This window comes from Pongo pygmaeus, chromosome 3, assembly GCF_028885625.2.
Source record: "Pongo pygmaeus isolate AG05252 chromosome 3, NHGRI_mPonPyg2-v2.0_pri, whole genome shotgun sequence".
Classification (NCBI taxonomy): Eukaryota; Metazoa; Chordata; class Mammalia; order Primates; family Hominidae; genus Pongo; species Pongo pygmaeus.
Window position 1 is genome coordinate 4931306 of NC_072376.2, and position 15403 is coordinate 4946708.

A 15403-nucleotide genomic window follows, 5' to 3' on the forward strand; every position below is an offset into this window, starting at 1 on the left:
CATGCGAGTGAGCTTGGAAACATTCCTCTGAGTCCAGACTTTTCATGGGACCGTGTCCCCAGCTCATGGATTGATTGCAGCCTTGGGAGAAACCTTAAGCCACAGGCACCCAGTTAAGCTTCTGACCCACAGAAACTATGAGATAATAAATGTGAATTGTTTTAAGTCTTTAGGTGGGGTGGGGCAATAAAAGTTCGCAAGGCTGCTGCATGCATTATCAATAACTAATGCAATTATTGATAACTGTGGTTATCGATTAGTTATTGATAATGCATGCAGCAGCCTTGCGAGCTCTGATTGCACTTGGCGAACTGACAGCACATCCTAAACTGGGCCCAGAATCTCCTCCAGGTGCCCAGGTGCCAGAGGCGAGCTTTGCTCCCTCAAAGGGGACTGCATCAAAGGTGTCATGGAAATGAAGCTTTCTTTGGCATATAAATAGTTCGTGATTATTTTTTTTCCTCAAAAGATGTGTTAATGGAACAGCCTGGGAAGAAGTCTCCAGTCAGTCACTCATTCCAGCAACTAGTCCTTCATAGTATCAAACTAGGTCAGGAGTTTCCACGAACTGGGTTGGTCCAACTCTTGGATCAATAAACGCTGATTTGTTTTTCCAGAGAACAAAAACTCTCTTTACATCAGAAGGGCTATGGTGGAAAAGAAGGGTTTGACTTATTTTCTGAGGTCCCAAGAGATCAGAAAATTTCAGTTTCAGCTGGGCATGGTAGCTCACACCTGTAATCCCAACACTTTGGGAGGCTGAGGCAGGAGGATTGCTTGAGCTCAGGAGTTCGAGGCCAGCCTGGGCAACATGGCAAGACCTTATCTCTACAAAAAAATAAAAACAAAAAACATTAGCCAGGCTTGATGGCATGCGCCTGTAGTCCCAGCTACTCAGGAGTCTAAGGTAGGAATATTGTTTGAGGCTGGGAGATCAAGGCTGCAGTGAGCCATATTCATACCACTGCACTCCAGCCTGAGCAACAGAGTGAGACCTTGTCTCAAAAAAAAAAAAAAAAAAAAGACAGAAAAAGAAAATGGCAGTTTCATAAGAGGAAAAACTTCCTGCTAATCAGAGCTGTCATACTATGCCTGGACTGGTTCATTGGGTGGTTAGCTTCTTGCTAGTAGACATAGGCCTGGATGTCTCAGCAGGAATGTTGTGAGAGGTTTCCAAGTATGTGTTCAAGAATCAGGCCGAGTTTATTCATTTACTAATTCAACAATATTAATTCTACATGCTTCAGTTACAGAATCGTGTAAGTGTAGAATTTATGACCAGAGGCTTTGATAAAAAGGGATTTGTTTTTTCTACCTAACAGAGAATCTGGGGGTAGGTGATTGCTGGTGTTGTTTCACTGGGTCAATAGTGCAAGGTTCAGAATCTCTCTGATTCTCTTGCCTGTAGTGTATGAGATGGCTGCACAATGGCCACTATAGCTGCAGATATCACACCCGTGTTCATGATCATAATCCCTGCTGCTGAGAAAAAGACAGCGTCTGATGTGTCTTTTCCTTTTCCAAGAGAGCAAAAACTTCCCTCAAAATCAGGGGTGTGCTGGTATTTTGGGGGAGAGGAGGGAGAGGGAAGGTCCTGATTTTTAACAGTTGCCAACTTCTGTATAAGTTCTACTATGTCTGATTTCAAGCTGCCACCATGACATTGCTGACTACGGCGTTGGAGAGAGAAGTCAGCAGCACACCATGATTTAGGTTTTCCACCACTGACGCGGAAGATGCAAATCTTCAAGAACATAGTAAGAGTAAAATAACCAGGAAATAATGCATTTTGAGGATTATCTTTGTTTTATATTTATATTTACATACAATTATATAAAATTTATATATATAATTATATAAATATCTAATATAGGCTAGGCGCGGTGGCTTACACCTGTAATCCCAGCAGTTTGGGAGGCCAAGGTGGGCAGATCACCTGAGGTTGGGCGCTTGAGACCAGCCTGACCAACATGGAGAAACCCCGTCTCTACTAAAAATACAAAATTAGCCAGGTGTGGTGGTGCATGCCTGTAATCCCAGCTACTCAAGAGACTGAGGCAGGAAAATCACTTGAACCTGGGAGGTGGAGGTCGCGGTGAGCCCAGATCGTGTCATTGCACTCCAGCCTGGGCAACAAGAGTGAAACTCCATCTCAAAATAAATAAATAAATATATTTATGTATAAATATATAATTATATACATAAATGTATATATTAATATATAAAATATGTTTATTTATTTCTGAGACAGGGTCTCACTCTGTCACCCAGGCTGAAGTGCAGTGGCACTATCATAGCTCATTGGAGCCTTGAACAGATGGCTCAAGCGATCCTCCCACCTCAGCCTCCTGAGCGGCTAGGATTGCACGCACATACCACCATGCCTAGCTAATTTTAAAATTTTTTGTAGAGACAGGGTCTTCCTTTTTTGCCTAGGCTGGTCTTGAACTCCTGGGCTCAAGTGATCTTCCTGCCTCAGCCTTCCAATGTGTTGGGATTACAGATGTGGGCTACTACACCCGGTCTAATGCATTTTTTAATTTGCAAGTTTATATTATTTAATATTTTTAAGTACTGAATGCGTTGAACACCAACTTGCAGAATTCCCGAGCAATGGACGGTCAGCTCTCATGTTCTGATTCAAACTGCCCCAGCACACCATGGCTAGAAACCTCTCAGCCAACTTCCACTTATGTCTCCCTGGGCAGGACAATGTTGCTTGGCCAATCCCCACTAAGAGGGACTCTGGAAAGGCAAGAAACTATTCTGTTCTCTATAATGGAACGTGACCAGGGAGAAGGCAGCTGGCAGGGCCAATTGGGCCCTCTAACCAGCAGCGTCCACCATCGACCAACTGCCCTAGAACTTCACCGTGCTGGGCATTTGGGGCACTGTTATGAGTAAGAGTTTCCATTTTTCTTCTCACGGGGCCATCATGCAAAAGACAATTTTTTTTTTTTTTTTGGAGACAAAGTTTTGTTCTTGTTACTCAGGCTGGAGTGCAATGGTGCAATCTCGGCTCACTGCAACGTCTGCCTCCTGGGTTCAAGTAATTCTCCTGCCTCGGCCTCCCGAGTAGCTGGGATTACAGGCATGCACCACCATGCCTAGCTAATTTTTGTATTTTTAGTAGAGATGGGGTTTCAACATGTTGGCCAGGCTGGTCTGGAACTCCTGAGCCACCACACCCAGCCAAGAGGCAGATTTTAAATCAACAAGTATAGTTGTGACGAATGCCAGAAAGAAGAAAGTGTGTGATGGGGAGGGGACCTACGTTATTGTCTTATATTTTAACACTTTCATAGGCAATAACTAAAAACTTAGAAGCTTAAAACAACACACACATTTAACCCAGTTTTGGCAAGCTAGGAGTTGAGCACATTTTAGCAGGTCCTCTGCTTAGGGTCTCACGCTAAGGAGCTGGGCTGCATCCTCATCTGAGGCTCAACCAGGGCAGAATCCATTTCCAGGTCCACTGAGGTTATTGGCAGAATTCATTTCCTTGGACCTGCTTGGCAAGGGCCCAGCTTTTTGCTTCCTTGCCTACGGGGCCCCTCCAAAGGTCCTTTCTCAGCACCGCATCTCCCTCCTGCAGGGCCTGCAGGTGGAACCTCTCTCTCTAGTGTGCAAGGTGATGCACTGTGACAGTGACATCCATTGCTTTTGCCAGAGGCTCTGTGGGTTAGAAGCCAGTCACGGGTTCTGCTTGTACCCAAGGTTAGGAAGATTATGCAAGGGCATAGGTCATTGGTCACTAGGGGGGGTCAGTCACTTTAGGGTGTGGCTGCCACCACTGAACTTGGTGAGACTTTAAGGGTTGGTAGGAGCTGGCCAGGTACAGGGGTGAGGGTGTATTAGGCAGGGGTGAGGGCGTGGAGGGGGATGCAGAGGCCTGCACCCTGGAATGTCCTTTCACTCCCTGAGGTTTTGTTCTCCTGATCCCTGAGTACATCCCAGAACACAGTGGGGCCCTAGCTGGGGAGAGGTAGGGAAGCATGTGATGTTCATCGGGGGACCTTGTTAGGCAAATCAGATTAGGGGCCAGGCTTTCAGTGGTGGGTGTGAGTGTGCGAGTGAGTGAGTGTGCAGGTGTGTGTGGGAAGGGAGATGGGGATAGGGTCAGCCCCAGCCACCTTCAAGACCTCACCTGTGCATCCACCCATCCCAGCAGCATCCCTGAGTGAGTGCCTTCAGGGTGCAGGTCCTGTTTTGCACACGGAAGTGAATCAGAGTGGGACACTGCCTTGCCTTAGAGAGGTCACACTTCTTTTTTTTTTTTTTTAACTTGCGACAGAGTCTCGCTCTATTGCCCAGGCTGGAGTGCAGTGGCGTGACTTTGGCTCACTGCAACCTCCGCCTCCCAGGTTCAAGCAATTTTCCTGCCTCAGCCTCCTGGGTAGCTGGGATTATAGGCACGCATTACCATGCCTGGCTAATTGTTGTATTTTAGTTTCACCATATTGGCCAGGCTGGTCCCACACTTCTGGCCTCAAGTGATCTGCCCCCCTTGGCCTCCCAAAGTGCTGGGATTACAGGTGTGAGTCACTGTGCTGGGCAAGAGGTCACACTTCATGCCAAGTGGGAGGCAGCCACTCAGACAGCACCCCAGCTGGCACTGGGAGTGAGGGGTGCTCAGCGTCCTAGGAAGGCAGAGGGCTGCGTGAGAGGTTTGGGGAGGAAGGACTGGAGGAGGATTTGAGATTTTCACCTGAGCAGCTAGGTGGATGGAGGGGCTGTTTACTGAGAATCACAAGAATGTGGATGAGCAGGTTGGGGCACTGATAAAGCACTCTGTTTTGGCCCGCAGAAAATTTGAGGTGCCTCCCTGGTGTCCAGCTAGGGCTTTGGGAGAGGTCAGGGCTGGGCATCTGACTTGGATGGATGTCTCTGGCAGGCAGCAGAGCATGTGGATGGTTTGTGAAGCCCGGAAGGGCATGAGATTTCCTGTAGCAGTGCCCACTGCGAATGGAAGGGCATTTGGCCTGAGCCCAGACATGTACAAGTTGGGCAGAGAAGGGGGTGGGTCCCTGGGACTCACAGAGGAACAGCTATGGAGGTATAGAAAAACCAAGTGTTGGGGGGTCACATGCGGAAATAAGATGAGGAAAGAGGTTTTAAAGACCATCAGGGTTGGGGACAGTAGTTCATGCCTGTAATCCCAACACTTTGGGAGGCTGAGATGAGAGGATAGCTTGAGGCCAGGAGTTTGAGACCAGCCTGGGCAACATAGGGAGACCCCATTTCTATAAATAAATAAATACATTGGTACTTGGCACTTCAGGTGGGGAACAGCAAACACAGGAAAGCTCTGAGGCAGGAAAGGGAACTGATTAGTGCTTGCTCCTGGTTCCTTTATCAGGCCTTAAAGAGATGCAGAGACATCTCAGGTACTCCTTGGCCGAGCTCCTTCAGGGAGGGCCTAAGTTCGCTTCTACTTCACATCTTTAACAAATTTTTCTTTTTTGGAGACAGAGTCTCACTCTGTCGCCCAGGCTGGAGTGCACGCAGTGGCACGATCTCAGCTCACTGCAACCTCCACCTCCCGGGTTCAAGCGATTCTCCTGCCTCAGCCTCCCCAGCAGCTGGGACTACAGGTACGCGCCACCACAATCGGCTAAGTTTTTGTATTTTTAGTAGAGACGGGGTTTCATCTTTTTGGCCAGGCTGGTTTCGAACTCCTGACCTCAAGTGATCCGCCTGCTTCGGCCTCCCAGAGTGCTGGGATTACAGGTGTGAGCCACCGTGCCCGGCCCTACTTCACTCCTAACGCCCACCATACGTGCTTCCAAATGTTTGCTGAACGACTACAAGATGAACGAGTGAATGGGATTACGTTTCTTCGGGTGGCAGGCAATCCTATTCCTTGGACCTCAGTTTCCCTTTCTGTAAAGCAAGCCTGTCTCTCGCTCTCTGCCCTAAAAGCCTGAGCTCTGGGTTTGAGATGAGCGCGTCCTGTAGAGCCGACTCCAAGTAGACGTTGAGCTGGGTATTCCAGGAGGCGAGGATTCGGCCGACTCTTGAGTCGGGTTCTCCCACGGGACCCCGCAAGCCCAGTCCCAGAGCCGCCCCGCCCAACCTCCCTTTGTTCCCCCAGGCCCCGCCCACTCCGCGCAGCTCGCTCCCCATTGGCCGGGGGGCGGGCCCTGGGCGCCCGGCTCCGCTGGGGGCGGGACGGCGGGCGGCGGGCGGGGCCGTGTGCGCCTGCGCGGTGTTTGTCCCGGCCGCAGCCCCACGCCGGCTGCAGCTCCGCGAGCCGAGCCGGATCCCGAGCGGGGGACACGGGCTGAGGCGGCGGCGGCAGCCCCGCCCCGGGGCTCCATTGTTGAGGCGGCCGCGGCTGTGTCGGCTGTTCAGCTGCGCTCCAGTCGGCCCAGGCGCCGCGGCGAGGAGCGAGCGCTGTGAGGCGGCGGCCTGAGGTGAGACGGCGCGACTGGCGGCAGGGTCTCCGGACCGGGCGGGGGTCTCTGCCCCGGGCGTGGCGGCTCCGAGCGGGGCTCCGCAGGGTCCGGGGTCGGGGTCCGGGGTCCGTGCGCCTGGGCTTTGTCTCGGCCTCGGGTGGCACCGGGGGCTCCGCGCCTGCTGCGACGCCGTGTGGGCCCGCGCGGGGGTCCCGGTCGTCCTGCGGGTGGGGGCCAGTCCCCACTGCTCCCCAGCTCCCCGCGTCTGCCCGGAGGGGACTGCATGGACCCGGGCGCTGGCTCCTGCCCGGCGCCCCCGCGGCGTGGCTGGTCCCCGTGTGCGTCAGAGGGGGCCCTGCGAAGACCCACTCGTGGGGCGGGGTCCGGGTCACCAAGAGTGGGAGACTCCGCCGCCCTCCCCGCCGTTCCCCGTAGCGAGACTGCTTCGTCCGACTCACCGAGGGGACTGCGCGGACCCTCGGACGAGGGGGTCCGTGACTCTGGGTGGGGGCTCTTTCTCGGCCCCGCATGACGGCTTCCTGAGTGCTTTGTCACCTATAGGTTGCTGCGTGGACCCACGCCCGTGGGTCCCGGCCGCCCTGTGAGTGGGGCTCTGCGCCGCCCCGTGGCTCGTCTGGGTCTACCCTGCCTGGGACGCGAGTGTAATGGGGGTCCGTGCGCGGGGGGCGCGGTTGGTGGGGGCGCACTGCCCCCGCTCCGTGATTTATCCTCTCACTTGCCCGGCGGGTGGAAGCGAGAGGCGCGGGCCCGGAGCTGTCGCGCAGCGGCCGCACCGTCCTCTCCCCTGGCCGGCGGGTCCCGGGGGGCGCGGGGCTGTCACCGCGCGTCCCACCGCCGCGCTTCCTGCTCTGGCCCCGGGCTGGGCTCTGATTGGAGGGAGCAGGGCCCTACTGCCCGGCGCTTCTTGATTTCTTCCGTTAGTAATGGGAAGAAAAAAATAATCTGGAAAGCCAGATTGAACTTTGTAGCTCTCAGCGCCTGGAGAGTGGAAGAAACTCTCCCAAGAATTTGGCGGGCTGGAAAATGCGTTTCAAGCAGGAGCATCCACACCCACGGAATGAGGCCAAGGCAGTTACAGTTAGAGGTCAGATTTATGAGGGAAGAGCGAGGGTGAGGTCCGTGGGTGGGGAGACTCCGACCTCAGCTTGATGGGAAGACCTGATGCTGCCCCTCAGACGCTGTATTTCTCAGCCACCAAAGAAAGTGGAATCACTCATTAGTGAATGCTTTCATCAAACTTTTGAAAAACCTGTTATATCCCAGGAAGCAAAATCGAACTGGACAGTTTTCCCCTTTTAAGAGAGTTAAAGATCCCGGAGACAAACAGCAGAAGGCTCAAGGAGTCCAAATACCCAACCTGAAGTTCTTTCTGAACAAGAGATGGTGTTTAGGTAACAGGCATACAAGACAAAACTGAGTTAATTACCGCAGCTGTGGCTCCTAGCCCTCTAGCGCGTCATGCAGGCCCTTTTGCTTTCTCTGCCCTCCGCTGCCCCAGACCCCCACTCTACCCCGCACCTCCAGTCATCAGCTCCTGCTGACCCGTTGCTATGGACTCTGTTTAGGTGGCTCCCTTCTCTCTGAAGCTTTTCTTGTTCTTCTGAAGTCCTGGTCTTTAAGAGCTTATGATCTGCCAGGACAGATTGGCTTTGGGTAATACATGGTTAACTGTAGCACAGCTTGAAAAATGCTCTGATAGAGGTGGGCAGGCACAGTTTATACATGCGGGTAAATGCGAGCTCCTTTTTCAATGCCATGAATCCAAGTGTTCATGCTATTTTAAATCTGCAATTCTTTGACTCTCCAGAGGGTTTTTAGATTAATTTTTTTCTATTACTTCCTAATGTTTGTTGCCTACTGCAGAGTACTTGATTAAAACTTAACAGGACGGCCGGGCGCGGTGGCTCACGCCTGTAATCCCAGGATTTTGGGAGGTCGAGGCAGGCGGATCATTTGGGGTCAGGAGTTCGAGACCAGCCTGGCCAACATGGTGAAACCCCGTCTCTACTAAAAATACAAAAATTAGCCGAGCATGGTGGTGGGTGCCTGTAATGGCAGCTACTCAGGAGGCTGAGGCAGGAGAATAGCTTGAACCCAGGAGGCGGAGGTTGCAGTGAGTCGAAATGACTCCACTGCACTCCAGCCTGGGTGATAGAGTAATATTTCGTCCCAAAATAAAAACAAAAACAATGTACTGGGTCTACATCTGGCTCTGGAATTTTCCTGGAAGGCCTTCTCTTCTGGGCTTCGTTTTTCTCACCTCTGAGGATCGTAAACTGCATAATTTCTAAGAAACTTTTCAGCCCTACACCTTTAATTCTTTCAAGCAAATATAGTAGAGAAAAATTCTCTTACCGGCAATGGTATAAATAATGGAGGCCCTTGAAAATGTGGATTCTAAAGTGGAAGTTCCTTTTCTTCTTCCCCTTTTTTTCCTTTTAAACAAGTTGAGTTACATGTGTATATACTTTATCTCAGAGTTAATGACAAGTATCTATGATGAAACCTTAAGCAACTTTTTGGCAATATCTTTCATATTCTTCATAATTATGTTTTATGTGCAGCATCTTCACTATATCCAATTGGTTCGTTTTTTTCTCATTAATGGAGTTGTTGAGCTCAGATCTTTTTTTTCAGGAGCATTTTGTTGATCTTTTAAATGTCATGTGAAGTATGTTTCAATCTAACATTTTATTTTGGAGAGTAAAATGGGAGTAAATGGAATTTTGAGAGTGCCTTGAGTAGATGTACTTGGCTTTGTGTAATGGTTTGAAGCCTAGTTTAAAATTACCACTTGTGGCCAGGTGTGGTGGCTCACGCCTGTAATCCCAACACTTTGGGAGGCTGAGGCAGGCAGATCACGAGGTTAGAAGATGGAGACCATCCTGGCTAACACGGTGAAACCCTATCTCCACTAAAAATATAAAAAGTTAGCCAGGCATGGTGGCACATGCCTGTTGTCCCAGCTACTCAGGAGGCTGAGGCAGGAGAATTACTTGAACCCGGGAGGCGGAGGTTGCAGTGAGCCGATATTGCACCACTGCACTCCAGCCTGGGTGACAGAGGGAGACTCCATCTGAAAAAAAAAAAAAAAATTACCACTTGTAAAAAATTGCATCACATGTTGAATGACCTATAAAGGAGCTGTAGTTCTAAGGAATATGGTAATTAGTCCTTTAAAATAGTAAGGCCAGGTGCTGTGGTTTACACCTGTAATGCCAGCACTTTGGGAGACTGAGGTAGGAGGACCATTTGAGCCCAAGATTAGAGGCTGCAGTGAGCTATAATCATGCCACTGCGCTCCAGTCTGGGTGACAGAGTGAAACCCTTTCTGTAAAAAATAAAAAGGTAAATAAATAATTTAAAAATAAAATATTAAACTCCTTTCCAATTTATCTGTTTGGTAAGGTGGGAATTTGATGTGCCTGAGTTTCTTAAAGCCACGTGTCTCTGTAGAAAGGAGACACAATTTTCCCTGCTATTCCTAGTTATTTGGATGATTATAGGGATTAAAAATAGCCATTTGGTCAAGTTGTGAGCTACTGAATTACAATTTTTGCTTCACTCAGTAGGATTTTGCCTGTATTTTGATTTGCATTCTTATCTTAATTTAGGAAAAGTTCTTTGTTATATGCTCCATGTACTTTGTTCTTTTGGGGAATCTGACCTTAGGAGAGGGCTTCAAAACGCGACCAGATTTTCTTTATGGTTTTCTAGATTTTATTAATGTTTTAATAAAACTTAACTAGTTAATGCTGCTTCTGTGTCGAGGTGTTTTTCATTTACAGCAGGCTTGATTTTTATATGGATTAAATGAAAGGGAGGGGACGCATGGGTATGGAGAAGACAGAGGATATATTTTTGAGCTCTGCATTTCAGAGTTCTTTTCTCTAGCCCTGGTCGGGGTCCCAAACAGGGAACTTAATTCACTCTATCACTGAAGTATACTCTTGCTTTGATGCCATTGGTATGGTGTCCTAGAGATTTGCTGTGGCTGCTAGGAGTGTTTCATAGTAAGAACTGATGCGACTTCTCTTTTGTCAGCTTATGAGTCTATAAACCATCCTGTTCCCTTTAGTATTATCTGCCTGGAACTGGAAGGTCAGAGATGAAGTTTTCTTAGATTATAAGTCTCAGTCTTTGCTGTCTACCTTCCTTTCTCTCCCATGTCACCTGCTATTTTTTTCCTCTGTTTTTCATTTTAATGTTTTTATTGTATAGGTGTCTATGATTGCAGGCTACCTCAAAACATTTTTGGATATTGACAGGATATAAGTATGAATAATATGTAAAAGATAACTTACTCTAGTTCTTTTGAACAGAGGACTTGAATTCAATATGTAGCCCTGTTAAAGCTTTTGTTAAGTCCAAGTACTTTTCTGAACTTCAGTTCCCTTACCTGTAAAATGGAGTTAGTTGTTAGTAATACCTGTTCTGCGTAACTCAGGAGATTGTTTGGAGGATCAAGTGAAATCATGAATGTAATGGAATTTTGTAAATTTTAAATAAAATATTGTATTACCTAAGATTAAAAAAAAAGACCCATTAAGAATGGAATTAATCTGGGTTTTCCTTTGAAATCCCAAATGTTTAATGTACAGAGAAGTCTTAATGTGTCTGTTGGGGAGCTTCATTAGGGTTGTTTTCTATCTTTAATTGGCCAGTATTGTTTTATATTTTAGCACTTTTGGGGAACATCAAATTTGTGTTTCAGTTATCATTAATATTTTACAAAGTTATTGAATGTGCATGATTTAGTCTTTAACAATCTCTTCAATTATTTACATTCCCATGTAAAAAATGAAGTAATCAATGTCCATGTAAATGACATTCCCATGCTTTAATGAAGCATAATTTCCTGACATTGCAGTTTCTAAGTGCCCTGTCTTGAGGTTGGGAAAGCTAAAGGGCAGTCAGAGGTCAAGGTCAGCAAAGCATCACATTTTGACATTTGAAGTCCAGCAGCAGCATCACAGTGAACCCCAGTCCAGCACTCAAGAAGTTTCTCTGCACGTGCCTCTCCTCCAGCTACTTCAGAAGCTGTGTGCGGTGTCGGGCCTGCTTTCCTCTCTCACCTCTGCCTTTTCTTTCTCTTCACCAACTTCTACTGAGTGCCTCTGATGTCCCAGACAGTGGCAGTGGGAGTACAAAGGCTAATATACCCGGCCCTGGTCCTCAAAGAATTTATGTTTTCTGTGCAGATGCTAAGTTATACTGTCATATATAGTGTTGACAAACATGGATACAGATTTCCTGTGAAGTGCAGCAGCACCGTTCTAGAAGCAGAGATGCAGAGGTGGGACTCATGACTCACACGTGGAGAGCTGGAGTTCTTGGTCCAGTGGGAAAAACTGACCTGGACATCATTTCAGTGCAGCAGGATGAGTGCTGGCTCCCTCGGGGCATCTGGAGCCGGGTTAGTCTGGTGTTCAGTCTCCTGTGTGGTACTTTGAGTTTGTCAGTAAGACGAGCATTGGGAGGTTTCTAAGTGAAAGGAAAGGCAGTCACTTACCTGAAATCTAAAATTTGTAGGTGTTCTGGGCCATTTATAATTCACTGTATCTGTTTTGTCAGAACAAGTCTATCATCTGTTGTTTTGGATGGAGTGTGGCCAGCCCTGCCTTTGGATGTAAGGAAATCAGGAAACGCTTGTCAGATGTTAACACCGTGCCAGACAATCTGCTGGGGGTTTCCATGTAAATCACTATATTCATTTCTGTTGCTGCTTTAACACATTTCCACAAATTTAGTGGCTTAAAATAATTGAAATTGTATCATCTCACAGTTCTGTGGGGTAGAAGTCTGATGTGGGTGTCACTGGGCAAAAATCACCATGTGGGCTGGGCTGCATTCCTCACTGGAGAATTGTTTCCAAGCGCTTTTGGCCAAATATGGTTCCTTGTGGTTGCAGGACTGAGGTGTCCCCTTGCTGGCCATCTGTTGGGGGCTGCCCTCAGCTCCTGAGGCCTCTATCTGGTCTTTGCATGTGGTCCCATCAGCTCAGGACTAGCTAAGCCAGGGACCTGGTCAGGCCCTCGAATTCCCCTGTGTGCATTTCTCTTCTTCACTCAGAGAAAGTTCTATGCCCTTTTTTTTTTTTTTATATTTTTTTGAGACGGAGTCTCGCACTGTTGCCCAGGCTGGAGTGCAGTGGTGTGATCTCAGCTCACTGCAACCTCCGCCTCCTGGGTTCAAGTGATTCTCCTGCCTCAGCCTCCTGAGTAGCTGGGATTACAGGTGCTCGCCACCATGCCCGACTCATTTTTGTATTTTTAGTAGAGACGGGGTTTCACCATGTTGGCCAGGATGGTCTCCATCTCTTGACCTTGTGATTCGCCCAACTTGGCCTCCCAAAGTGCTGTGATTACAGGCGTGAGCCACTGTGCCTGGCCAGTTCTATGCTCTTAAAGGCTCATGGGATTAGACTGGATCTCCCTGGATAGCCCAGGATACTCTTAGTAAGGCCTGTGGCAAAGCCCTTTTGCCATGCTGTGTGACATAGTCACAGGTCTTGGGGGTGAGAATCTCCCACCACAGTTACCGATCCACTTACTACAGCAGCCTGGGAGGTGGTTTTCATTGCCTCTGGTTAACAGATACCAATTTTTTTTTTTGCAAATCGGCAGGAACATGAAGATCCCTTTTTTTTTTTTTTTTTTTTTTTGAGACGGAGTCTTGCTCTGTTGCCCAGGCTGGAGTGCAGTGGCACGATCTCGGCTCACCACAACTTCCACCTCCTGGGTTCAAGGGATTCTCCTGCCTCAGCCTCCTGAGTAGCTGGGACTACAGGCACATGCCATCGAGCCCGGCTAATTTTTGTATTTTTAGTAGAGACGGGTTTTCACTGTGTTGGCCAGGCTGGTCACAAACTCCTGACCTTGTGATCCGCCGGCCTTGGCCTCCCAAAATGCTGGGATTACAGGCGTGAGCCACTGCCGTGAAGATCCTTCTTAAATAGAAAATCTGTTCCTCTGACTTGATGTGAGGCTGTTGGTGAGGTTTATAGCAGTGGAGACAGGTCCATCAGAAACGGAGCTAAACTTTGTGTTTTGGAGTATTTTGATGGCCTGCCCTGATTACATAAGTTTTGCTAAGAAGTCATTAGAGTAATTCTTCTACTGGAAGAAACACCCATATGGGGAATTTGGGACCTTGCCTTTTCAAGTTTTACACAAAGGACTCTTCATGGGGTGAAAAGTACATGATTCCAGGTCCATTTCTAGAATGGAAACAGCTGAATCAACCCAGCAGCAATTCACATTCCTGAGTTTTAGAGAATCTGATTGTTTCAAGGCTGAAGCAAAAAGCCCAATAAACAATGTTTGTACCTTTATTAATAGTTAGGAATTAGGTACATCCCGTGGTCAAGAAAACAACTGATGGTGGTCACCAAGTAGTTTAAAACAAAGCAGGACCTCATTTTATCATGTGGGTGTTTTTGATTTTTTTTATGAATTTTTTTTTTCCTGTGCAATAAATGACAAGCTCTGACTTAAAATACATTTCCTTTAAGAAACCAGAATCTAGGGCCGGGTGCGCTGGCTCACGCCTGTAATCCCAGACTTTGGGAGGCCTAGGAGGGCGGATCACGAGGTCAGGAGACCGAGACCATCCTGGTTATGGTGAAACCGCATCTCTACAAAATACAAAAAATTAGCTGGGCATGGTGGCGGGCGCCTGTAGTCACAGCTACTCAGGAGGCTGAGGCAGGAGAATGGCGTGAACCCGGGAGGTGGAGCTTGCAGTGAGCCAAGATCGCGCCACTGCACTCCAGGCTGGGTGACAAAGTGAGACTCCGTCTCCAAAAAAAAAAAAAAAAACAGAATCTATAATCCTAAGGTTTTTAACCTGGCTTTCAGAAATTTATGAACTCCCCAAAATCCAGTGCAAAAATTTTGTGTATATGCATCCATGTGTGTTTATGGGGAGACGATTTATAGCTCTCCATACATTTTCAAAGTGGTTGGATTCCAAAAAATTTTAGAACACACCACTTGGGCCTGGTGTGGTGGCTCACACCTGTAATCCCAGCACTTAGGGAGGCTGAGGCAGAAGGATCCATTGAGGTCAGGAGTTCAAGACCATCCTAGGCAACATAGCGAGATCTCCACCTCTACCAAAAAAAAAAATGCTGGGCGTGGTGGTGCACACCTGTGGTTCTAGCTGCTCGGGAGGTTGATCACCTGATCCCAATAATTTGAGGCTGCAGTAAGCTAGAATTGCACCACAGCACTCCAGCCTGAGCAACAGAGCAAGACCCTCTCTCTTAAAAACAAAAAACTGTATCACTTAATATACTATTCTTGTTGGTCAAGTATCAGATTTTGTTTAACAATTAAATACTCATTTTTAGCAAAGGTGTACAGGCATACAGTTCTAAGAGTCAGAAATTAACAAGGCTTAGAACAAAACCCAGCAATCCCCTACCTTACCCTTCTCCACCCTGATCCCTGTTCCTTGGAGGTTACTGCTTTTATGTTTTAGCTCGTTCTTCTAGATTGTGTGAAAGATAGGGAGATGTCCTACTGTGGAAGACAAGGATTCAGGTCGCTACCCTCCCCCCTCCTCCTGTTGCCCACGTTTTTCTCCCCCATCCTCTCAGTATAATTATTGTGATGGTGAGGCCAGGCACGGTAGCTCATGACTTATCCCAGATTTCTGGGAGGCCGAGGCAGGCAGATCACTCAAGGCCAGGAGTTGAAGGCCAGCCTGTCCAACACAGTGAAACCCCGTCTCTACTAAAAAATACAAAAATTAGTCGGTTGTAGTGTCGCACACCTGTAGTCCCAGCTACTCAGGAGGGTGAGGCACAAGAATTGCTTGAACCTGGGAGGTGGAGGTTGCAGTGAGCTGAGACCGCACTGTAAGCTGAGATCGCACCACTGCACTCCAGCCTGGGCAACAGAAGTAGACTCTGTCTCAAAAAAAATTATTGTGATAGTGGGATACATAGTACAATAGTGTACATATTTAGTATTCATCCT

General features: G+C 48.1%; 1 protein-coding gene and 1 pseudogene across 3 annotated transcripts in view; one reads left to right on the forward strand and one right to left on the reverse strand.

The window, feature by feature from the left end:
- Nucleotides 1-5856: 5856 nt before the first annotated feature.
- On the reverse strand, nt 5857-11591 carry LOC129035349 (collagen alpha-1(I) chain-like; annotated as a pseudogene).
- AFAP1 (actin filament associated protein 1) overlaps nt 6169-15403 on the forward strand; it is a 179911-nt gene continuing 170676 nt past the window's right edge. For 2 of the 3 annotated variants that reach the window (XM_054484904.2, XM_054484908.2), the window contains exon 1: nt 6181-6416. The gene's annotated coding sequence lies outside the window, so the exon portion shown is untranslated. Of the gene's footprint in view, nt 6417-15403 lie in introns of all 3 variants that reach the window. The other variant, XM_054484910.2, reaches the window with a different exon arrangement.